The sequence below is a fragment of the Eleutherodactylus coqui genome, chromosome 8 (assembly GCF_035609145.1).
Source record: "Eleutherodactylus coqui strain aEleCoq1 chromosome 8, aEleCoq1.hap1, whole genome shotgun sequence".
Lineage (NCBI taxonomy): Eukaryota > Metazoa > Chordata > Amphibia > Anura > Eleutherodactylidae > Eleutherodactylus > Eleutherodactylus coqui.
Window position 1 is genome coordinate 118398027 of NC_089844.1, and position 25762 is coordinate 118423788.

General features: G+C 48.2%; 1 long non-coding RNA gene across 2 annotated transcripts; it reads right to left on the minus strand.

Annotated features, from left to right (window-relative positions):
• Window positions 1–6765: 6765 nt before the first annotated feature.
• Window positions 6766–11685, minus strand: LOC136577574 (uncharacterized). Of its 2 annotated transcripts, XR_010786508.1 has the most exons (3): window positions 11408–11685; window positions 7319–7462; window positions 6766–7045 (listed from the first exon to the last, which is right to left on the minus strand). It is a non-coding gene; the product is annotated as an uncharacterized lncRNA (long non-coding RNA). The 2 variants fall into 2 exon arrangements; XR_010786507.1 differs by lacking the exon at window positions 11408–11685 and having other exon boundaries at window positions 7319–7566.
• Between the last annotated feature and the right edge of the window lie 14077 nt (window positions 11686–25762).

Consider the following 25762-nt stretch of genomic DNA (forward strand, 5'->3'; position numbering starts at 1 on the left):
TCGACAGGCATCTTTTCTCCGCGTATTACGTTGCATTGCACGCACGCACGCACGCGTGATACGCGATGAATTGAGGCAATGAAAGTCAATGGACTTTTATGCATCCATGCACACCAGCCTGTGAACACAGCGTATCCATACGCAAGAGAACTAAATTGCAGCATGCTATATTTCTCTGCATATGATACGCATCCCTTCTTTGTGCACCATACGAAACACTGACTACACAGCCATTGCGTAGCTGCGTAGGGGCAGCATTTCAGTATGCATCCCCACTCTGAATAGAGCAGGGAATTTGAAGAAAATAATAAAAACCACACTCTGCATGTCCATGACGTCAGATTTCTGGACGTGCGCAGTACATACTCAGCCCATACATGGTCTCTGCCAGCTTTTTGCCAGCAGAGCGTACAGGCTGCATATGTATAAAACGCTGCGGAGGACCCGCAGAGTTTTATGCATACGCCCGTGGACATTGGCCTTAGACTTAACCTTTATTGGAATAAATAATAAAAACTGGGTCAATACATAAAATACATGGTATTATTGTATCTTGACGCCACCAGGAATTACTGGTAGAGCCAAGATTGACAGGGGGGTTACGATTGGCTGCACAGAGTGTTAGGCAGCAGGTCTTGCAAGGCCACTAAAAATGAATAAGAAAGGCACACAGCGGCTGGCGGTGCTGCAGCCGCGCATCCCCAGGAGAAAGTGCCTTCCCTGGTGGCGGTGGCCCAGAAGGCAGAATACCCCTCACTGATGAACCGCTGTGCGCCGTCTGCAGATGGAGGGATGCCAAAGTGAACTGACTGTAGTTTTCCAGATGCGGCCGTCACTCACCACTGATGTGGCCGGCGGAACGGAGCTGATAGACGCCGGCTGGAACCAAGCCTTAAGGTGGCGGGCGGGACGGACAGGTGTGCGGGCGGCAGGGAGTATAGCATGCATGCTTGAAATGCTGTCTGGGACTGAGCACTCACGCTGCACCCTCTCCATACATGTGTCCCACCGCTGCAGCCGTAGGCTGAGGGTTACTATAGTTCTTTGCCTTACATTATGACATGCACATGCTGCCATCTTACAGCGGTAACATGGCAGCATTTACAGGTAATAATGTAAGACTAAGAACTATAGTAACCCTCAGGCTAAGGCTGCAGCGCTGGGACAATCTATCCACACTTGTGCTGCTAGGACCTTCATGTCTTTACCCTATCGGGAGCTAGGGGTGTGACCGGGGCATCAAGATACCAAATAATACCAAAATACACATAGCTTTACAGAGAAGCCAAGGTTGCCAGTAAGGCAATTCCAGGCTACCTGCATATATAAATGTATACTAGAGCGGTTGTCCGGCCATAAACATTAGGTCTCATTACTTCTGTTTGCCCATTTCCATGCACTTTGTAATATACATTGTGCATGGAAAATGAAGCAAACAGAAGTTTTGGACTTACCTGAAGGGATGCCCCCCCCCCTGTGTTGCTCCTCCGTCGTCCCTGGTTACCACAAGAATCTTCTCTTCTTGTCGGCCCAGCTCTTGTCGGCGCGGGAACGAGCCCCTTCTCATCCGCGCATGCGCAGTTCTTCTCTCTGCAGCTGGGACCGATATACGATCTTCTTGTGTGCAGGGGGGGGAGGATGGAAGAGCCTCAGAGCAGGAACTGAGCTCCCGCCCCCTCTCTGCCTCCTTTCCGCCCCTCTGCACTATTTTCAATGAGGAGAGGCGGGACGGGGGCGGGGCTAAGGGTGCGAATGAGCCCCGCCCCGTCTCGGCTCTCCCCATTGCAAATAGTGCAGAGGGGCGGAGAGGAGGCAGAGAGGGGGCGGGAGCTCAGTTCCTGCTCTGAGGCTCTTCCATCCTCCCTCCCCCCCCCCTGCACACAAGAAGATCGTATATCGGTCCCGGCTGCATATTAGTAGTTTACGCTTCTGTTATTCCTGCTGCCGATTCCAGCCAATGAGGTGGCTGGAATCGGCACCATGTGACTTCCCATTGTGCACGAGCAGTACAGTTCAGCTGCCGTGCACGATGAGAGCTGTGCCCGCGCCTCACGTGACCGGTGACGTCACCGATACTTGAATTTGCCCGCGAATTCCGAGCCCTGGCATCTACAGAGGAAGCTGATGGTTGGAGCCTTTTATACTACTTTCAACGTGGGAGAGGAAGATTTCTGCGCTGTGTGTGGTGAGTACCTACCTGAGATTTATGTGCTGTGCGCTACGTGTGGTGAGTACCTACCTGAGATTAATGTGCTGTGTGCTGAGTACCTACCTGAGATTTATGCGCTGTGCGCTACGTGTGGTGAGTACCTACCTGAGATTAATGCGCTGTGTGCTGAGTACCTACCTGAGATTTATGCGCTGTGCGCTACGTGTGGTGAGTACCTACCTGAGATTAATGCGCTGTGTGATGAGTACCTACCTGAGATTAATGCGCTGTGCGCTACGTGTGGTGAGTACCTACCTGAGATTTATGCACTGTGTGCTGAGTACCTACCTGAGATTAATGCGCTGTGTGCTGAGTACCTACCTGAGATTAATGCGCTGTGTGCTGAGTACCTACCTGAGATTAATGCGCTGTGTGCTGAGTACGTCACCTGAGATTAATTCGCTGTGCGCTACGTCTGGTGAGTACGCCACCTGAGATTTGCGCGACGCCACCTGACGAAACCTGTCTTTTTTGGCAGATTTGTGCGCTACGTGTGGAGACGCGGCCACCCGAGATTTGTGAGCTTTTTTGCAAACTTACGTGTGGAGAGGATCCTGACGTTTGGACGCGTTTTGAGAAGAATTTCGCTTCGCTTGCACACAAGCTGACATAACTCGTCGAGGTAAGATGCTGCATCTGCTAAAATTTTCATTGCGTCATCTGCTCATACGTGCTTATTTTGCGCATATTTGCAGGTTTTCGCTTGCATATGTATGTACGCACGTGTGTGTGTGTGCGTGTGTGTACGCGTACGTGCGTGTGTGTACGCGTACGTGCGTGTGTGTGTACGTGTACGTGCGTGCGTGTACACGTACGTGTGTGTGTGTGTGTACACGTACGCGCGTGTGCGTGTGTGTGTAAATATAAAATAAGATTCTTGATTCTTCTGACCAGGTTGGGGGAGTAGTGGTCAATGTAAGTGGGTGGAACGGATCTAGGGATCAGTAATACTGGTGTGATGTGACTGTTAACCTGCTGATTTTTCGTCATTTCCTGCAGATCTGACGTCCTTGAGAATGGGAAGGCTGTCCGACAGTGAAGAGACCCTCGCCGTTCAGCAATCTTGAACCCCTTCGTTTTATGGACTGCTTTTTGCCGGTGACTCACCTTTTTTTTTTTTTTTTTGTGGTATTTTTGGATAAACTAAGCTTTTATTTATTTTCTTGCAAACTTTTTTCTTTCTTCTTTACAGGTTATCTAAGTTATTTCAAGATTACCACACTGCGTTTGCTCACAATCATTGTTGAAGCAGCAGAGAGACTGACGGTCCTAGATGTTGGCTCAGTAGGACGCTTTCAAGATGGGCATGTTTGCAAATCGACATGATTCTTACATTGTTTTTTCTGTGCCTTGTTGTACTTCGTTTAAGTGGTAAAAATGGGCAGTCAGAAGTTGGGTATATTTATTAAAATTAATATTGACAGTTTTGAAGACATTGTAATTTTTTAACATTTGCAAATGTTATATCTCATATGTGCAAGCATACTCTACAAATCCTTGCCAACATATATTTCCATCTGTTCACTTTATTCTAGACGCACATTTGCAAAAACATCCTTTGTTTGGAACCATTTTGGAGACATTCAAGTTGAACCTCATTTTTCCTCATTTTGCTACATCCTTTTTCCTCCACCGAGCCAAGATTGCAAAGACTCGTGGGTGTCAGAATACATACCCCCTAAAATGACCCTATTTTACAAAGTACACCCCTTTGTGTTCACTGAGGGGTGTCAGGAGTATTTAGATCACACATTTTCAGGAATTAATGGAATTATGATAAAAAAAAATTATAATAAGGCTTTATTTCAGCTAATGTGCTATTCTAAATTTTTTTCCACCAAAAATCATCATTTTCATGTGCACTGACACCCCAAAATGGATACCCCTGTTTGTATTGTTTTCAGAAATGTACCCATTGTGGCCCTAATGTTATGTTAGTATGCACAAATGGGACCCAAAATGTAATCAGTACTATGTGGCTTTCTGAACAGACTGTTATGATCGTGTGGGCAGATTTAGCAGACTGCCAACACCATCGTGACCAAAGGACTAGTAGTATACATGCACACAGGAAACACAGGAGATTCACATGGAATCCATGCAACTAACCCTGTGCTAAAGGAGGGGGGGGGGGGGGGGGGGTCGACAGTGGCCCAACCTAAGCATAGACATCGCCCAAATAAGAGGGCGGCCCAGTGGTGTTCGGAACTGGGCCATAGCTGATCGTAGGAGCCACAGAACAGGACACACGCATGGCATATAACAGAGAGGGAACACAATACACAGAGATAGAAAACACTGCATACAGAGGCCAAAAATGCAACCACTACTAACAGATAGGCTGATTATAAAGAACAGGTATTACTTGACATTGTAGACAAAATGTGAAGCTAGCGGGCGAACTTCTAAGCTCCTGGTTATACCGCTAGTCCCCACACTAACCATGAGTCCAGGAGACCCGGACAATACTGCCCACTTGGCCTGTAGCAGCAGCCACAATGCATACTCGAGTATAGCCGATCCCAGGTACCTAATATTACCCCTTGGCTTATACTCAAGTCAATAATTGACCCCAGGTTTTTGGGGTAAAAGTTGGTACCTTGGCTTATACTCAGGTCGGCTTAGACTGAAGTATATCTGATTACATACAAAAACCTAATGAAATAAGAGCAATCGTTGCATGCAAAGCATTAACCCTTTCCAATCCATTTTTTTTTTTCTCACCCATTCTCCCCAGCTCCAAATAAATTGGTTCTGGGGAGAATGGGTGAGAAAAAATACATTTTCCCTGCACCCTCCTGATCTGACAGAGTTCAGGAGGGTGCAGGGAGGGACCTGCTTACCTGTCCGGCGTCTTCCGTACTCTCCTTCTGCCTCCCGGCTCGGCGATCATGTGACTGCTGGGGTCAGGTAACACTGGCGGTCACATGATCGCCGGCCAGAATCTATGCATTACATAGCGCTAAGTAATGTGTAAAGGAGAAGGCAGAAAGGATTAAAATCCCTTTCTGCCTTCTCCTCGGGGGTCCTCGATGAGGACCAGTGCAGGAGTGCATCTGCACCCGATGTGCCTGACGATCGGGTGCAGATCCACTCCTGCACTGCAGTGTCGGGCCTGCCCCGACATTGGAGCTGTGGAGGGAAATTATGATGTCGGGGCAGGGCCGACAATGGACTGGAAAGGGTTAACAGCGGGAATCTGTTGTCTCACCCATCCCCTCTGTGGCTGCGGGAGGCCAACTGTCATTAGCAACAGTCTTCAGCAGTAGATGGGCTCGGATCTGTAGGATGCAAATACAAGTCCATTCCAGAAAGCTGCTTCCTAACATATACATACATTCACGTGCTGCGGTGGCAAGGGGTTAAAAGTGGTCCCTGGGACTCCAGTACTGATGATCTATGCGCAGTGAAGTGGTGATCTGCCTCCCAGAATCCCTGCCAATCAGCTGATGACGAGTGCGCACCGCTGCCACTTCAGTCTATGCCAGACGCAGCACCGTACATTTCCGGCTGTACACGCCTGCATAGGATTGCATTTCAATACGCAATCCTATGCAGAAGGCCGTGGTTTGTCTACGCGAAATCACGCGCAGGAAACAAACCGCGGCATGCTCTAATTCTGTGCGGGGTTCACAGAGCCCCGTACAGAAACGCCACTCGCTGGCTGCCGGCTCTGCGCATGTGCCGTCTGCTGGCACATGAGTCAGAGCTGCGGGAGCGGGCGAGTTCCGCACTGCTCTCTGCAGGCGGTCAGGTCGGGTCCCATTGCGAGCAGCTGGATGCGACACGGCCGTCTGCAGGCGGCCTTAGGCCTCATGTCCACTAGAAAAATACAATCCGCGTAGAATCAGCTTTCTATTGTATCATTTTTGCATGCAGATATCTGCACACATTGCTATCAATGTGATAGCAATGTGGCCGATCCGCGGTAAAATGGAGCATGCCGCGGTTTTTTCTCCCACGCATGAAAAACGCAATTCTATTAAAATTCCATCCGCGGGTGCAAAAATCAGTTTAATGGACGGGATGGCCAATGATTCCCTAGGGGCAAATCCGCTGCGGAAACAGCTATTCCATTTTGCTATTAGCCATGAGGCCCTAGGGCTCCTTCCCACAGACGGATCTATTCAACCTAATAGCTCAATGCTTACGGTGCGGAATTTCACAGCGTAATTCCGCACCGTAAAAATCACCCGTCCTCACCCACGGCATGCTCTATTTGCCGCGGGTATACGCGCGGACGGCTTCCATTGCAGTCTGTGGAAGCCGTCCATTCACGCTATTTTCCGCTGTAGCACAGCGGAAAATAGCGTGAAACAGCCTCTACGCCTACCGCGTCACATGCCGCTGCGGTGCGTCACACGCTCTATTGCCCATGCGCACTGAGGCGTCATGCGGGACTCCGGAACCGGAGGTAAGTATTGGGGTCTCTTGGGGCCGCCGTGATGGGCTCCGCCCCGGAATTCCATGGCGGAGCCCGTCACAGCCATGTGCAGCCGGCTTTACAGCGTGGGTAATCAGGAGCCTGAAAACATAAATAAGGTAAAACAGAAAAAGAAATTCAAATCACGTTTTATTATTTATTAAAAATGTGGATTTTACACCAAGTGTCATTCCCTGATAAACCAAAGGCCGCTGTGTTTGGGGATCTTTTCTGTTTACTCAATCGGTGTAAAATATTGCGCAGTTTTTCAGGATACTCCAAAAAGCTTATAAAAAAAAAAAAAAGGGAATCACCGGCAAAAAGCAGTCCAAAAAACGAAGGGTTTCAAGATTGCTGAACGGGGAGGGTCTCTTCACTGTCGGACAGCCTTCCCATTCTCAAGGACGTCAGATCTGCAGGAAATGACGAAAAATCAGCAGGTTAACAGTCACATCACACCAGTATTACTGATCCCTAGATCCGCTCCACCCACTTACATTGACCACTACTCCCCCAACCTGGTCAGAAGAATTATATATATACACACACATACATACATACATGTACATACATACACACACGTATGTACATACATACAGATGCAAGCGAAAACCTGCAAATATGCGCAAAATAAGCACGTATGAGTAGATGACGCAATGAAAATTTTAGCAGATGCAGCATCTTACCTCGACGAGTTATGTCAGCTTGTGTGCAAGCGAAGCGAAATTCTTCTCAAAACACGTCCAAACGTCAGGATCATCTCCACACGTAAGTTTGCAAAAAAGCTCACAAATCTCGGGTGGCCGCGTCTCCACACGTAGCGCACAAATCTGCCAAAAAAGACAGGTTTCGTCAGGTGGCGTCGCGCAAATCTCAGGTGACGTACCCACCAGACGTAGCGCACAGCGAATTAATCTTAGGTAGGTACTCACCACACAGCGCATTAATCCCAGGTAGGTACTCACCACACGTAGCACACAGCGCATTAATCTCAGGTAGGTACTCACCACACAGCGCATTAATCTCAGGTAGGTACTCACCACACAGCGCATTAATCTCAGGTAGGTACTCACCACACAGCGCATTAATCTCAGGTAGGTACTCACCACACAGCGCATTAATCTCAGGTAGGTACTCACCACACAGCGCATTAATCTCAGGTAGGTACTCACCACACCGCGCATTAATCTCAGGTAGGTACTCACCACACCGCGCATTAATCTCAGGTAGGTACTCACCACACAGCGCATTAATCTCAGGTAGGTACTCACCACACAGCGCATTAATCTCAGGTAGGTACTCACCACACAGCGCATTAATCTCAGGTAGGTACTCACCACACAGCGCATTAATCTCAGGTAGGTACTCACCACACAGCGCATTAATCTCAGGTAGGTACTCACCACACAGCGCATTAATCTCAGGTAGGTACTCACCACACAGCGCATTAATCTCAGGTAGGTACTCACCACACAGCGCATTAATCTCAGGTAGGTACTCACCACACAGCGCATTAATCTCAGGTAGGTACTCACCACACAGCGCATTAATCTCAGGTAGGTACTCACCACACAGCGCATTAATCTCAGGTAGGTACTCACCACACAGCGCATTAATCTCAGGTAGGTACTCACCACACAGCGCATTAATCTCAGGTAGGTACTCACCACACAGCGCATTAATCTCAGGTAGGTACTCACCACACAGCGCATTAATCTCAGGTAGGTACTCACCACACAGCGCATTAATCTCAGGTAGGTACTCACCACACAGCGCATTAATCTCAGGTAGGTACTCACCACACGTAGCACACTAATCTCAGGTAGGTACTCACCACACGTAGCACACAGCGCATTAATCTCAGGTAGGTACTCAGCACACAGCGCATTAATCTCAGGTAGGTACTCACCACACAGCGCATTAATCTCAGGTAGGTACTCACCACACGTAGCACACTAATCTCAGGTAGGTACTCACCACACATAGCACACAGCGCAGTAATCTCAGGTAGGTACTCACCACACAGCGCATTAATCTCAGGTAGGTACTCAGCACACAGCGCATTAATCTCAGGTAGGTACTCAACACACAGCGCATTAATCTCAGGTAGGTACTCAACACACGTAGCACACAGCGCATTAATCTCAGGTAGGTACTCAGCACACAGCGCATTAATCTCAGGTAGGTACTCACCACACGTAGCACACAGCGCAGTAATCTCAGGTAGGTACTCATCACACAGCGCATTAATCTCAGGTAGGCACTCACCACACAGCGCATTAATCTCAGGTAGGTACTCACCACACAGCGCATTAATCTCAGATAGGTACTCACCACACAGCGCATTAATCTCAGATAGGTACTCACCACACAGCGCATTAATCTCAGATAGGTACTCACCACACAGCGCATTAATCTCAGATAGGTACTCACCACACAGCGCATTAATCTCAGGTAGGTACTCACCACACAGCGCATAAATCTCAGGTAGGTACTCACCACACAGCGCATAAATCTCAGGTAGGTACTCACCACACAGCGCATAAATCTCAGGTAGGTACTCACCACACAGCGCATTAATCTCAGGTAGGTACTCACCACACAGCGCATTAATCTCAGGTAGGTACTCACCACACAGCGCATTAATCTCAGGTAGGTACTCACCACACAGCGCATTAATCTCAGATAGGTACTCACCACACAGCGCATTAATCTCAGATAGGTACTCACCACACAGCGCATTAATCTCAGATAGGTACTCACCACACAGCGCATTAATCTCAGGTAGGTACTCACCACACAGCGCATAAATCTCAGGTAGGTACTCACCACACAGCACATAAATCTCAGGTAGGTACTCACCACACAGCGCATAAATCTCAGGTAGGTACTCACCACACAGCGCATTAATCTCAGGTAGGTACTCACCACACAGCGCATTAATCTCAGGTAGGTACTCACCACACAGCGCATTAATCTCAGGTAGGTACTCACCACACAGCGCATTAATCTCAGGTAGGTACTCACCACACAGCGCATTAATCTCAGGTAGGTACTCACCACACAGCGCATTAATCTCAGGTAGGTACTCACCACACAGCGCATTAATCTCAGGTAGGTACTCACCACACAGTGCATTAATCTCAGGTAGGTACTCATCACACAGCGCATTAATCTCAGGTAGGTACTCACCACACGTAGCGCACAGCGCATTAATCTCAGGTAGGTACTCACCACACAGCGCATTAATCTCAGGTAGGTACTCAGCACACAGCGCATTAATCTCAGGTAGGTACTCAACACACAGCGCATTAATCTCAGGTAGGTACTCAACACACGTAGCACACAGCGCATTAATCTCAGGTAGGTACTCAGCACATTAATCTCAGGTAGGTACTCACCACACGTAGCACACAGCGCAGTAATCTCAGGTAGGTACTCATCACACAGCGCATTAATCTCAGGTAGGCACTCACCACACAGCGCATTAATCTCAGGTAGGTACTCACCACACAGCGCATTAATCTCAGATAGGTACTCACCACACAGCGCATTAATCTCAGATAGGTACTCACCACACAGCGCATTAATCTCAGATAGGTACTCACCACACAGCGCATTAATCTCAGGTAGGTACTCACCACACAGCGCATTAATCTCAGGTAGGTACTCACCACACAGCGCATTAATCTCAGGTAGGTACTCACCACACAGCGCATTAATCTCAGGTAGGTACTCACCACACAGCGCATTAATCTCAGGTAGGTACTCACCACACAGCGCATTAATCTCAGGTAGGTACTCAGCACACAGCGCATTAATCTCAGGTAGGTACTCAGCACACAGCGCATTAATCTCAGGTAGGTACTCACCACACGTAGCGCACAGCGCATAAATCTCAGGTAGGTACTCAGCACACAGCACATTAATCTCAGGTAGGTACTCACCACACAGCGCATTAATCTCAGGTAGGTACTCACCACACAGCGCATTAATCTCAGGTAGGTACTCAGCACACAGCGCATTAATCTCAGGTAGGTACTCAGCACACAGCGCATTAATCTCAGGTAGGTACTCAACACACAGCGCATTAATCTCAGGTAGGTACTCACCACACGTAGCGCACAGCGCATAAATCTCAGGTAGGTACTCAGCACACAGCACATTAATCTCAGGTAGGGACTCAGCACACAGCGCATTAATCTCAGGTAGGTACTCACCACACAGCGCATAAATCTCAGGTAGGTACTCACCACACAGCGCATTAATCTCAGGTAGGTACTCACCACACAGCGCATTAATCTCAGGTAGGTACTCACCACACAGCGCATTAATCTCAGGTAGGTACTCACCACACAGCGCATTAATCTCAGGTAGGTACTCACCACACAGCGCATTAATCTCAGGTAGGTACTCACCACACAGCGCATTAATCTCAGGTAGGTACTCACCACACAGCGCATTAATCTCAGGTAGGTACTCACCACACAGCGCATTAATCTCAGGTAGGTACTCACCACACAGCGCATTAATCTCAGGTAGGTACTCACCACACAGCGCATTAATCTCAGGTAGGTACTCACCACACAGCGCATTAATCTCAGGTAGGTACTCACCACACAGCGCATTAATCTCAGGTAGGTACTCACCACACGTAGCACACAGCGCATTAATCTCAGGTAGGTACTCACCACACGTAGCACACAGCGCATTAATCTCAGGTAGGTACTCACCACACGTAGCGCACAGCGCATAAATCTCAGGTAGGTACTCACCACACACAGCGCAGAAATCTTCCTCTCCCACGTTGAAAGTAGTATAAAAGGCTCCAACCATCAGCTTCCTCTGTAGATGCCAGGGCTCGGAATTCGCGGGCAAATTCAAGTATCGGTGACGTCACTGGTCACGTGAGGCGCGGGCACAGCTCTCATCGTGCACGGCAGCTGAACTGTACTGCTCGTGCACAATGGGAAGTCACATGGTGCCGATTCCAGCCACCTCATTGGCTGGAATCGGCAGCAGGAATAACAGAAGCGTAAACTACTAATATGCGTCCCGGCTGCAGAGAGAAGAACTGCGCATGCGCGGATGAGAAGGGGCTCGTTCCCGCGCCGACAAGAGCTGGGCCGACAAGAAGAGAAGATTCTTGTGGTAACCAGGGACGACGGAGGAGCAACACAGGGGGGGGGGGCATCCCTTCAGGTAAGTCCAAAACTTCTGTTTGCTTCATTTTCCATGCACAATGTATATTACAAAGTGCATGGAAATGGGCAAACAGAAGTAATGAGACCTAATGTTTATGGCCGGACAACCCCTTTAAAGGAAGCAAACTGAGTCCACTGAGACTAGCATAGTGGCCCAGAAGGGCCCTACAAAAGTAGTATCGCTAATTTTATGTAGGTTTGCAATTTACCGAGGGCATTCAAGGGTTAACTCCGGGTTAAACTGCCCTGCAACAGAGCTAAATTTAATCTGTCCGGCAAACAACTTTCTCATTGGCTGCTGGCTGTCTGAGCTCTAATTGGCCAGTCTGTCTGAAGAGTTTAACAACATAATTGGCTATCTGACAGTGGGGTGACAGTTGTAAGGCAGGCCGCGATTAGTTAGTGTGGCGCTAAGTAGCACCAGAGCCCACGCGGGACGACACGAAAAGAAGTGCTAGTTAGTTTAGAGAGGGCAGTTGGAGAGAGCAGTTGAGGTTTAGTCAGTTAGTCGGAGAAGATAGTCAGAGTGTAACGTCAAAGTGGGACATAAACACTCTGCAGAGTCTTACTGGAACGTGAACTGCAGAACTGCGAACTGGGCATGAGTGAGAAACATACATAAACGTTACGCCATTCATACTCACGAACTGGCAAAACCAGACTGAGCAACAGAACTGCAAAACGGACTTCATACTCGCAGACATTTACTGAAAAAGCCAAAAAATGCAATACCTGATAGGCTGCAGAGCAGGCACAGGCGCCGCAGGCACACTCACCATAAACACTCATAGAATACAGTTAGCCAGACTATGATAAGGAGGAGCTACTTGTTCAATGCAGACTTATATGCAGTCACCCACTCAACCCAGCCCAGATTGGGGAGGAGTGACTGCAAACAAATATAGCCTGCACATGTGAACAATACCAAATAAGCCAGTCAAAGATAGGTGTGCCCCACCATACGGGATAGCAACTCCCACTGACATAGCAGTGGGTTGCCCTGTATCTCCAAAGTGGGCCACACTGGCTGACATCTTGGGCTCCCCCAATATCTCTAGCAAACTGCATACAAAGAATACTGATACATACTAATAAAGGCCAAAACGCATAGGCTGACGCATAGGCCACTACGCGTCCGTCAGAACCTACGCTATCTCAATATTAACTATATTAAAATCACAGAGGTGAGAGAAACAAAACAAGGACATTCACTGAAAAAGCCAAAAAATGCAATACCCGATAGGCTGCAGAGTAGGCACAATCGCCGCAGAGCAGGCACAGCCGCCACAAGCACAATCGCCATAAGGTAGGCACAATCGCCACAGGGCAGGTGCAATTGTCGTAAACCCTCATAGAATGCACTGTCAGACTATAATAAGGAGGAGCTACTTGTTTAAAAAAAAAGCTTGTGCCTGCAACCTTTCAGATATTGCATTTTTTTTTGCTTTTTCAGTGAATGTCTTTGTTTTGTTTTTTTTTTCCCTCACCTCTGTGATTTTAATATAGTTAAGGGCTTATTCAGACGACCGTATATCAGCCGGGTTTTCACACCCGGCCGATATACGGCATCCCTCTCTGCAGGGGGAGGAGGTTGAAAGAGTCGGGAGCAGTGCAATGAGCTCCCACCCCCTCTCTGCCCCTCGCCAGTATTTGTGATGGGAGAGGGTGAGGGGGCGGAGCTTACTTCTGGAACTTAGCTCCACCTGCCCCCTCCCATTGCAAATAGTGGCGAGGGGCGGGAGCTCAGTGCACTACTCCCGGTTCTTCCAGCCTCCTCCCTCTGCAGAGAGGGACACCGTATATCGGCCGGGCGTGAAAACCCATCCGATATACGGTCGTCTAAAGGCGCCCTTATAATGAGATAGTGTGGGTTCTGACAGACGCGTGGTGGCCTCGTCATGGCCCATCAGCCTATGTGTTTTGCCCAAAATGCAGAACTAACACACGCATTTATTAGTATGGATCAGGTTTTTTTGTATGCAGTTTGCTATAGATTTTGGGGGAGCCCAAGATATCAGCCAGTGTGGCCCACTTTGGAGATAGAGGGCAACCTACTGCTATGTCAGTGTGAGTTGCTATCCTGTATGGTGGGGCACACCAATCTTTGGCTGGATTCTTTGGTATCGTTCACATGTGCTGCTCTGAAGCCTAACAGGTATTGCATTTTTTGGCTTTTTCAGTGAATGTCTTTGTTTTTTTTTTCTCTTATTTCTGTTATTTTTATACTCGCAGACAAACACAAACCAACGACTGATAAATGCTTAAAACTCGCACCAAGCACACCCGCATGTATAAACAGATGGAATAGATACAATATGAGGTATTAGTTCCTATTTTGGCCAAGATACTTAAGCCCGCGGGCTCACTTCACGGGTTCTCGTTATCACACGGGTCCCTGCACTAATGAGTCAACTATTCCCACAAAACCTGCCTGCAACGTGGGGCAATGGTCCCAATAGGAACGACCCCATGCTGGAACCTAGGGACTTACCTTGTTCTAGATGATAGCAGCCTCTAGCAGAGGGCTAGTATATATGAGCAACAGACCTTTTGCGATTGGCTGGCTGGAGCGATTCACACCCAACCAGCTCAATCAACACCACCTGTGAAGCTATGCTGCTGAAAACCCTTGTAGTACCACAGATCCCAGCAGAAATACTAACACAGAGCGTTAGTTGTGAGTGAAGAGTTGTGAGTTAGCATAGTAGGCACTGAATTGAGGATCCAGTGGAGAGCTATGGCGGACTGAGGAGATGACCTGACACAGATCACAGAGCAGGTGAGAGCTGTGGAGAGGGAAGGACTGAAGCCCCTCTTCAAGCGGTCATCCCTGACTGTGATTCTGTACACGCAAGGTAAAGCATAAAGTTGCCTTATAGCCAGTAGACGGCCCAGAAGTGACAGAGACCTACTGAAGTGCGCCTGCCTGACGGAGTCAGCGCAGTAGCCAGGGCCAGAATATACCTAATACTGGTAGCGGAAAGACCGTGTTGTAGATTGACAAAAGTCAGAAAGACCACAGTATATAAATGGTGATATTGCTGCCTCATGTCTCCCAAAAATCCTTGGCCATCCATCATGCAATTTATTTGATCTGCCAGTATTATGTCTGTGGAGAAATGCTACCTGTTTTTTTCCTATACCCTTTGATAAAATTTAAGTACAGATGGATGGTTTACTTTAATATTTTAAACTACTGGTCTCCATGTATTACTAACTCTTCACACCTAACTATTGTGTTATATAGCACCGGCATCACAACATATCACATTATACACAACTCTATAAAATTTGTTGGGCTGCTGACGTTACTACCTGAAGAACTGTGGTGATAGCCGCTGTGACACCATTTTATTTCATATACCACGCTTATCATCATCCTACACGCTGGAAGTGCCTGAGCACGACACTAGTGGTTGAAGCCACTTAGAAAAACAGGGTCAGGCAGAACTCGAGCACCAAATAGGACGGAAAAATGGAAACCAGACCCTAATCACATATAGTACGTACTGTGGCAAGGGGATTCACTTCCCTGCGGATCGCTGACCTCTCGCTGGCCGGAAATGGGCGCCACACGTGAAGCTAGATGCTATAGAGACAGTACTTTCTTTTAAAACTGGCGCCTGCCAGCATTTATTCCACAACAAACACATACAGCAAACAGCAGCAACACAAAGCCTATATAATGTCCTGGGTTTACAACCCACCGGGTCACTGTCACTACCTTCCTGGTACGTCTGAAGGGCGTGCTCCTCTGTCAGACAAGTGGACCTCTGGCTGGAAGCCAGCATTTAGCTCCACTGAGCTATCACTTCCCCTGAGTTTGCCAGGAAATGTTACTTTTATATTAGTTCTTGCCACACCCCTAGGTCTTAACTCTTTCCTTTAGTACCAGAAACCCTGTCTGCAGCCCTCTATAGGCCCTTCTGTGTACTGTATTTTCGGAGAGACCAATACTGGCATATCGTCGTTCACACAATTTACGTGATAAATTGGTTAAATCTAGAGATGAGCGAGCGTACTCGTCCGAGCTTGATACTCATTCGAGTATTAGGGTACTCGAGATGCTCATTACTCGAGACGAGCAGCACGCGGTGTTCGAGTCACTTTCATTTTCTTCCCAGAAAATTTTGCACCGTTTTCTGCCCAATAGTAACACAGGGAAGGCATTATAACTTCCTCCTGTGAAGTTCCAGCCCTATACCACCCCCCTGCAGTGAGTGGCTGGGGAGATCAGGTGCCACCCGAGTATATAAACTGGGGCCGCCCGCGGCTCGCCACAGATGCATGCTGAGAGACATTAGGGAAAGTGCCGTCTTGCTGTAGCTGCTATAGGGAGAGTGTTAGGCTGTTATATTCGTCTTCAATAACCCCAACGGTCCTTCTTAGGGCCACATCTGACCGTGTGCAGTGCTGTTGAGGCTGCTTTTAGCAGTTTTGCAAATTTTTTTTTTTTTTTGTATATCGGGCGTGCAGACCATAGCGTCCTCAGTCTGCAGTCATTTTACTGAGTATAGGGGCAGTACTGGTGAGGCAGGGACAGTGGTACAGGGAAAGAGGTATACTGGCTATATAGGCAGTGGGCTTTTTCAAAAAAATTGGAAAAAAAATCTTTGGGCTGCCTGTGACCGTGTTCAGTTTACTGCGTGTCTGCTGGGGGTAGTAGTCGCTCACTTATTACCCAGCTAGGTGTTACTGCAGCCTTGCGCATAATTTTTTCTGGCTGCACTGTGCTTTCAATAACCACAGTCATCCTCCAACAGGGAAATCCATATACAGGCTATATAGGCAGTGGGCTTTTTCCCAAAAATTGGAAAAAAATACAATATTTGGGCTGCCTGTGACTGTCTTCAGTTTACTGCGTGTCTGCTGGGGGTACTAGTAGTTGCTCATTAATACCCAGCCTTGCGCATAACTTTTTCTGGCTGCACTGTGCTTTCAATAACCACAGTCATCCTCCAACAGGGAAATCCTCCATATACAGGCTATATAGGCAGTGGGCTTTTCCCAAAAATTGGGAAGAAATACTATATTTGGTCTGCCTGTGACCGTCTTCAGTTTACTGCGTGTCTGCTGGGGGTAGTAGTCGCTAATTAATACCCAGCATTGCGCATAATTGTTTCCTGGCTCTGCTCTGCGTTCCTAAGCGAAGTCAGCCTCCAACCACAGGCCAATAAGCGGCACATTTAATTACAGCATTCAGTTTCTGCTCTACTCGTAATACACCATGCTGAGGGATAGGGGTAGGCCTAGAGGACGTGGATGCGGGCGAGGACGCGGAGGTCCAAGTCGGGGTGTGGGCACAGGCCGAGCTCCTGGTCCAGGTGTATCGCAGCCGACTGCTGCGGGATTAGGAGAGAGGCAAGTTTCAGGAGTCCCCAGATTCATCTCACAATTAATGGGTCCACGCAGTAGACCTTTATTAGAAAATGAGCAGTGTGAGCAGGTCCTGTTGTGGATGGCAGAAAGTGCATCCAGCAATCTATCGACCACCCAGTCTTCTACGCCGTCCACAGCTGCAACTCTGAATCCTCTGGCTGCTGCTCCTCCTTCCTCCCAGCCTCCTCACTCCATGAAAATGACACATTCTGAGGAGCAGGCAGACTCCCAGGAACTGTTCTCGGGCCCCTGCCCAGATTGGGCAGCAATGGTTCCTCTCCCACCGGAGGAGTTTGTTGTGACCGATGCCCAACCTTTGGAAAGTTCCCGGGGTCCGGGGGATGAGGCTGGGGACTTCCGGCAACTGTCTCAAGAGCTTTCAGTGGGTGAGGAGGACGATGACGATGAGACACAGTTGTCTATCAGTGAGGTAGTAGTAATTTCAGTAAGTCCGAGGGAGGAGTGCACAGAGGATTCAGAGGAAGAGCAGCTGGACGATGAGGTGACTGACCCCACCTGGTTTGCTAAGCCTACTGAGGACAGGTCTTCAGAGGGGGAGGCAAGTGCAGCAGCAGGGCAGGTTGGAAGAGGCAGTGCGGTGGCCAGGGGTAGAGGCAGGGCCAGACCGAATAATCCCCCAACTGTTTCCCAAAGCGCCCCCTCGCGCCATGCCACCCTGCAGAGGACAAGGTGCTCAAAGGTGTGGCAGTTTTTCACTGAGAGTGCAGACGACCGACAAACTGTGGTGTGCAAGGTTTGTCGCGCCAAGATCAGCCGGGAAGCCACCACCACCAGCATGCGCAGGCATATGATGGCCAAGCACCCCACAAGGTGGGACGAAGGCCGTTCACCACCTCCGGTTTGCACCACTGCCTCTCCCCCTGTGCCCCAACCTGCCACTGAGATCCAACCCCCCTCTCAGGACACAGGCACGACCGTCTCCCGGCATGCACCCACACGCTCACCTCCGCTGTCCTCGGCCGCATCCAGCAATGTCTCTCAGCGCAGCGTCCAGCCATCGCTAGCGCAACTGTTCGAGCACAAGCGCAAGTACGCCGCCATGCACCCGCACGCTCAAGCGTTAAATGTGCACATAGCCAAATTGATCAGCCTGGAGATGCTGCCGTATAGGCTTGTGGAAACGGAGGCTTTCAAAACATGATGGCGGCGGCGGCCCCGCGCTACTCGGTTCCCAGTCGCCACTACTTTTCCCGATGTGCCGTCCCAGCCCTGCATGACCACATCTCCCGCAACATTGTACGCGCCCTCACCAACGCGGTTACTGGCAAGGTCCACTTAACAACGGACACGTGGACAAGCACAGGTGGGCAGGGCCACTATATCTCCCTGACGGCACATTGGGTGAATTTAGTGGAGGCTGGGACCGAGTCAGAACCTGGGACCGCTCACGTCCTACCCACCCCCAGAATTGCAGGCCCCAGCTCGGTGCTGGTATCTGCGGCGGTGTATGCTTCCTCCACTAAACCACCCTCCTCCTCTTCCTCCTCCTCCTACGCAACCTCTGTCTCGCAATCAAGATGTGTCAGCAGCAGCACGTCGCCAGCAGTCGGTGTCGCGCAGTGTGGCAGCACAGCGGTGGGCAAGCATCAGCAGGCCGTGCTGAAACTATTCAGCTTAGGAGAGAAGAGGCACACGGCCCATGAACTGCTGCAGGGTCTGACAGAGTAGACCGACCGCTGGCTTTCACCGCTGAGCCTCCAACCGGGCATGGTCGTGTGTGACAACGGCCGTTAGCTGGTGGCGGCTCTGCAGCTCGGCAGCCTCACGCACATGCCATGCCTGGCCCACGTCTTTAATTTGGTGGTTCAGCGCCTTCTGAAAAGCTACCCACGCTTGTCAGACCTGCTCGGAAAGGTGCGCCGGCTCAGCGCACATTTCCGCAAGTCCAACACGCACGCTGCCACCCTGCGCACCCTGCAACATCGGTTTAATCTGCCAGTGCACCGACTGCCGTGCAACGTGCTCACACGGTGGAACTCTACGCTCCACATGTTGGCCAGGCTCTATGAGCAGCGTAGAGCTATAGTGGAATACCAACTCCAACATGGGCGGCGTAGTGGGAGTCAGCCTCCTCAATTCTTTACAGAAGAGTTGGCCTGGTTGGCAGATATCTGCAAGGTCCTTGGAAACTTTGAGGAGTCTACCCAGATGGTGAGCGGCGATGCTGCCATCATTAGCGTCACCATTCCTCTGCTATGCCTCTTGAGAAGTTCCCTGCAAAGCATAAAGGCAGACGCTTTGCGCTCGGAAACAGAGGCGGGGGAAGACAGTATGTCGCTGGATAGTCAGAGCACCCTCATGTCTATATCGCAGCGCGTTTTGGAGGAGGAGGAGGGGGAGGAGCATGAGGAGGAGGGGGAAGAGACAGCTTGGCCCACTGCTGAGGGTACCCATGCTGCTTGCCTGTCATCCTTTCAGCGTGTATGGCCGGAGGAGGAGGAGGATCCTGAAAGTGATCTTCCTAGTGAGGACAGCCATGTGTTGCATACAGGTACCCTGGCACACATGGCTGACTTCATGTTAGGATGTCTTTCTCGTGACCCTCGCGTTACATGCATTCTGGCCACTACGGATTACTGGGTATACACACTGCTCGACCCACGGTATAAGGAGAACCTTTCCACTCTCATACCCGAAGAGGAAAGGGGTTCGAGAGTGATGCTATACCACAGGACCCTGGCGGACAAAATGATGGTAAAATTCCCATCCGACAGTGCTAGTGGCAGAAGGCGCAGTTCCGAGGGCCAGGTAGCAGGGGAGGCGCGGAGATCAGGCAGCATGTACAGCGCTTGCAGGGGAACACTCTCCAATGCCTTTGACAGCTTAATGGCTCCTCAGCAAGACTGTGTCACCGCTCCCCAGTCAAGGCTGAGTCGGCAGGAGCACTGTAAAAGGATGCTAAGGGAGTACGTAGCCGATCGCACGACCGTCCTCCGTGACGCCTCTGCTCCGTACAACTACTGGGTGTCGAAGCTGGACACATGGCCTGAACTCGCGCTGTATGCCCTGGAGGTGCTTGCTTGCCCTGCGGCTAGCGTCTTGTCATAGAGAGTGTTTAGTGCGGCTGGGGGAATCATCACGGATAAGCGTACCTGCCTGTCAACCGACAGTGCCGACAGGCTTACACTCATAAAGATGAACAAAGCCTGGATTTCCCCAGACTTCTCTTCTCCACCAGCGGACAGCAGCGGTACCTAAACAATACGTAGGCTGCACCCGCAGATGGAAGCATCGTTCTCTATCACCATAAAAAACGGGGACCTTTTAGCTTCATCAATCTGTGTATTATATTCATCCTCCTCCTCCTGAAACCTCACGTAATCACGCCGAACGGGCAATTTTTCTTAGGCCCACAAGGCTCAGTCATATTACTTTTGTAAACAATGGTTATACGTTTCAATTCTCATTAAAGCGTTGAAACTTGCACCTGAACCAATTTTTATTTTAATTGGGCTGCCTCCAGGCCTAGTTACAAATTAAGCCACAGTAACCAAAGCGATTAATGGGTTTCACCTGCCCTCTTGGTTGGGCATGGGCAATTTTTCTGACGTACATTAGTACTGTTAGTACACCAATTTTTTTGGGCCCTCGCCTACAGTGTCATCCTAGTAATTTTTATGGGCTTCGCCTGCACTTATGGTACAGCAAGGTGTGTGGGGTTGGCCTACACTTTTGCTACATAAATGTAACTGGAGCCTTGTCTATACTGCAGCTACTGAAATGTGAAAGAGACTGTTATCTCCCTAAACTGCTGCAACGGGAATGTTACTGTGGCCTGTCTTGACTGCTACTAGTACTGAAATGGAACTAATACTGTGCTCCCCCTATACTACTGCTTCGGAATTGTTACTGGGGCCTGTCTTGACTGCTACTACTACTGAAATGGAACTAATACTGTGCTCCCCCTATACTGCTGCTAGTGATATGTTACTGGGGCCTGTCTAGACTGCTACTACTACTGAAATGGAACTAATACTGTGCTCCCCCTATATTGCTGCTAGTGATATGTTACTGGGGCCCGTCTAGACTGCAACTACTACTGAAATGGAACTAATACTGTGCTCCCCCTATACTGCTGCTAGTGATATGTTACTGGGGCCTGTCTAGACTGCTACTACTACTGAAATGGAACTAATACTGTGCTCCCCCTATACTGCTGCTAGTGATATGTTACTGGGGCCTGTCTAGACTGCTACTACTACTGAAATGGAACTAATACTGTGCTCCCCCTATACTGCTGCTTCGGAATTGTTACTGGGGCCTGTCTAGACTGCTACTACTACTGAAATGGAACTAATACTGTGCTCCCCCTATACTGCTGCTAGTGATATGTTACTGGGGCCTGTCTAGACTGCTACTACTACTGAAATAGAACTAATACTGTGCTCCCCCTATACTGCTGCTTGTGATATGTTACTGGGGCCTGTCTAGACTGCTACTATTACTTAAAAGTGGAACTAATACTGTGCTCCCCCTATATTGCTGCTTCGAAATTGTTACTGGGGCCTGTCTTGACTGCTACTACTACTGAAATGGAACTATTACTGTGCTCCCCCTATACTGCTGCTAGTGATATGTTACTGGGGCCTGTCTAGACTGCTACTACTACTGAAATGGAACTAATATTGTGCTCCCCCTATACTGCTGCTTTGGAATTGTTACTGGGGCCTGTCTTGACTGCTACTATTACTGAAATGGAACTAATACTGTGCTCCCCCTATACTGCTGCTAGTGATATGTTACTGGGGTCTGTCTAGACTGCAACTACTACTGAAATGGAACTAATACTGTGCTCCCCCTATACTGCTGCTAGTGATATGTTACTGGGGCCTGTCTAGACTGCAACTACTACTGAAATGGAACTAATACTGTGCTCCCCCTATACTGCTGCTAGTGATATGCTACTGGGGCCTGTCTAGACTACTACTACTACTGAAATGGAACTAATACTGTGCTCCCCCTATACTGCTGCTTCAAAATTGTTACTGGGGCCTGTCTTGACAGCTACTACTACTAAAATGGAACTAATACTGTGCTCCCCCTATACTGCTGCTAGTGATATGCTACTGGGGCCTGTCTAGACTACTACTACTACTGAAATGGAACTAATACTGTGCTCCCCCTATACTGCTGTTTCGGAATTGTTACTGGGGCCTGTCTAGACTGCTACTACTACTGAAATGGAACTAATACTGTGCTCCCCCTATACTGCTGCTAGTGATATGTTACTGGGGCCTGTCTAGACTGCTACTATTACTTAAAAGTGGAACTAATACTGTGCTCCCCCTATATTGCTGCTTCGAAATTGTTACTGGGGCCTGTCTTGACTGCTACTACTACTGAAATGGAACTAATACTGTGCTCCCCCTATACTGCTGCTAGTGATATGTTACTGGGGCCTGTCTAGACTGCTACTACTACTGAAATGGAACTAATACTGTGCTCCCCCTATACTGCTGCTAGTGATATGTTACTGGGGCCTGTCTAGACTGCTACTACTACTGAAATGGAACTAATACTGTGCTCCCCCTATACTGCTGCTTTGGAATTGTTACTGGGGCCTGTCTTGACAGCTACTATTACTGAAATGAAACTAATACTGTGCTCCCCCTATACTGCTGCTAGTGATATGTTACTGGGGCCTGTCTAGACTGCTACTACTACTGAAATGGAACTAATACTGTGCTCTCCCTATACTGCTGCTTTGGAATTGTTACTGGGGCCTGCCTTGACTGCTACTATTACTGAAATGGGCGGTTGGGCAGCATGTTACCCAGGAGAAGTGGCAGCGGAGTGTCATGCAGGCAGTGATTGTGCTTTGTTGGAGGTAGTGTGGTGCTTAGCTAAGGTATGCCTTGCTAATGAGGGTTTTTCAGAAGTAAAAATTGTTGGGGGGGGGGGGGGGCACTCTTGCCGCTATTGTGGCTTAATAGTGGGACCTGGGAACTTGAGATGCAGCCCAACATGTAGCCCCTCGCCTGCCCTATCCGTTTCTGTGTCGTTCCCATCACTTTCTTGAATTTCCCAGATTTTCACAAATGAAAACCTAAGCGGAGCATAGGTCCCATACAAAAATGCTCGGGTCCCCCATTGACTTCAATGGGATTCGTTACTCGAAACGAACCCTCGAGCATTGCGGGAAGTTCGACTCGAGTAACGAGCACCCGAGCATTTTGGTGCTCGCTCATCTCTAGTTAAATCCCATTTCATTAAAGAAGAGCGAACAACTCAAGACTTTATTGGCCCCTTTTAAACCGGGTAATTTTCCCTGCTGTGGCTGTTCATGCTGTGGGAATATGGTAAAGGGAGATACTTTTTACCATCCATCTACAGGGGAGCAATATAAAATTAAAAAACGGTACTTCTGCAAATCGTCCTTTGTAGTCTATCTTATCACTTGTCCGTGCGGTCTTGCATATGTCGGTGAAATGATCATGGAGGTTCGTTCCCGCATTACAAAGCACAAAAGTACGATTCGCACAAATTGCACAGACCTTCCTATCCTGAAACATTTGCTGGACCAGGAGCACACAATCAGTCAGTTACGCTACCGGGTCATTGATGATGTACCACCACCACCTAGGGGTGGTGACCATGTAGCAGCATTGAGAAACAAAGAACTTAGATGGATATATATGTTGAATACATTAACACCTAATGATTTGAACATTGATTACCATTATATGCCATTTATTTGATTGTGTACTAAATCGTTGGTTTCCTCTTTACATCTTCTGCTATGAGTGTTTTTATATTGTTTTTAATTTTCTTTTTTGTCTTGCAGGTGTTGGATCATCTATGTTCTGGGGTCTCCTTTCTCCTATATTATGTACTTTATATTGTTATGGATGTGAGGAGACTGCTCTATCATATGGTTTCTTTTGTATTCTCCCATTGATGATGAATTGTCAAGAAAAACGGATATAAATTACCATATGATAAATATTATTCTATTATGACTTGAACATAAATAAACATATTATTGCAAAATTATCATGTAGTTCCACCTTTGTATATGCTGTAACTTATGCTTCTATAATATATTATATGGTTTCTTTATTAAGAGCAACTATTTATAACTCTTATGTGGATAAGTGCTTCAGTATTTTTAGTATTTTAATATATTTATATTTAAAACTTTACTTAAAAGGAATTTTCTCTACATAATTTTTATGGATATTTAATCCATGATGTACAGTATATATATATTCCACATAAAGGGTTCTAGGTTGAGTAAAGATAGCCATCATCATATGTAGTTATCATATATTAATATACAAAAGATTAGAAAAGTCTATTTCTCTACTATGAGATCAATTTTTTTTAAAGGATGAGATTAAATTTACTATAGATTATAGTTCCATATGCTGAAGTATTCTCTGTCCGTCCCGATATGGATTCCAGAGGTGAGGCATTGAACATGCGCATTTGTTGCTACACCCTCTGCGGGATCCATGGATCTTGAGCATGAGCTCTTAAATTCTAAGGTATCAGGAGTTGGCTTCTATGACGCATGCCTAGTTAGTATGGAGGTGCGTTCCATTGAGGGCTCGCGATAACTCTTGTCCTCTCGTGCATGTGTGTAGTGCACGACCGGACGCCATGGGGAGAGGGAGATGCCATGAACATAGAACATGCTGGTACCGCCAATATCTCTTGATATGTGTGAAAAGTGATGAAATGGTCTTTTAAGTGCAGAATGAATTTACAAACTGTCCGAAGCAGTAATTAAAGTTGAACCCTCATTGTTTGCTTTAGGTAACAGGTGCCTATTAGAGATGAGCGAACGTACTCGGTAAGGCCGATTTCGCAATCGAGCATCGCGATTTTCGAGTACTTCACTACTCGGGTGAAAAGATTCGGGGGGCGCCGTGGGTGAGCCGGGGGTTGCAGAGGGGAGTGGGGGGGAGAGGGAGAGAGAGCTCCCACCTGTTCCGCGCTGCTACCCCCCGCTCCACCACGCCACACCCCGCCCCCCGGCGACCCCCAAATCTTTTCACCCGAGTAGTGAAGTACTCGAAAATCGCGGTGCTCGATTGCAAAATCGGCCTTACCGAGTACGTTCGCTCATCTCTAGTGCCTAGATATCACATGATGTGTTTGCACATTGCTGCTGGCTGTTTTTATTGTACTTTTTACAGCTAATGTTAGTAAAGTGACATGTAGATTTTACTATTCCACAGATGAAATGAACTGTTTTTCTTGTCTTTTTTTAATATGTTGCCTGTGTGCAGCTAGAGAAATGCAACTGCAATGCCATTTTAATGATGCACAAATAAAAGAATATTTATTTTTACTTTTAGTCATAGAATAATAGTCAGGTTGCTATTACAATATGTGATGGTTCTCAGTAACAGAAACCAGGTAATCCTGTAGATATGATACCTTTTAATGGCTAACAAAAATACATGACATTATAACAAGCTTTCAAACCTCTCAGAACCCTAAGAGGCTCAAAAGCTTTCTATAACATCGTATATTTTTGTTAGCCATTAAAAGGTATCATATCTACAGGATTAGTTGGTT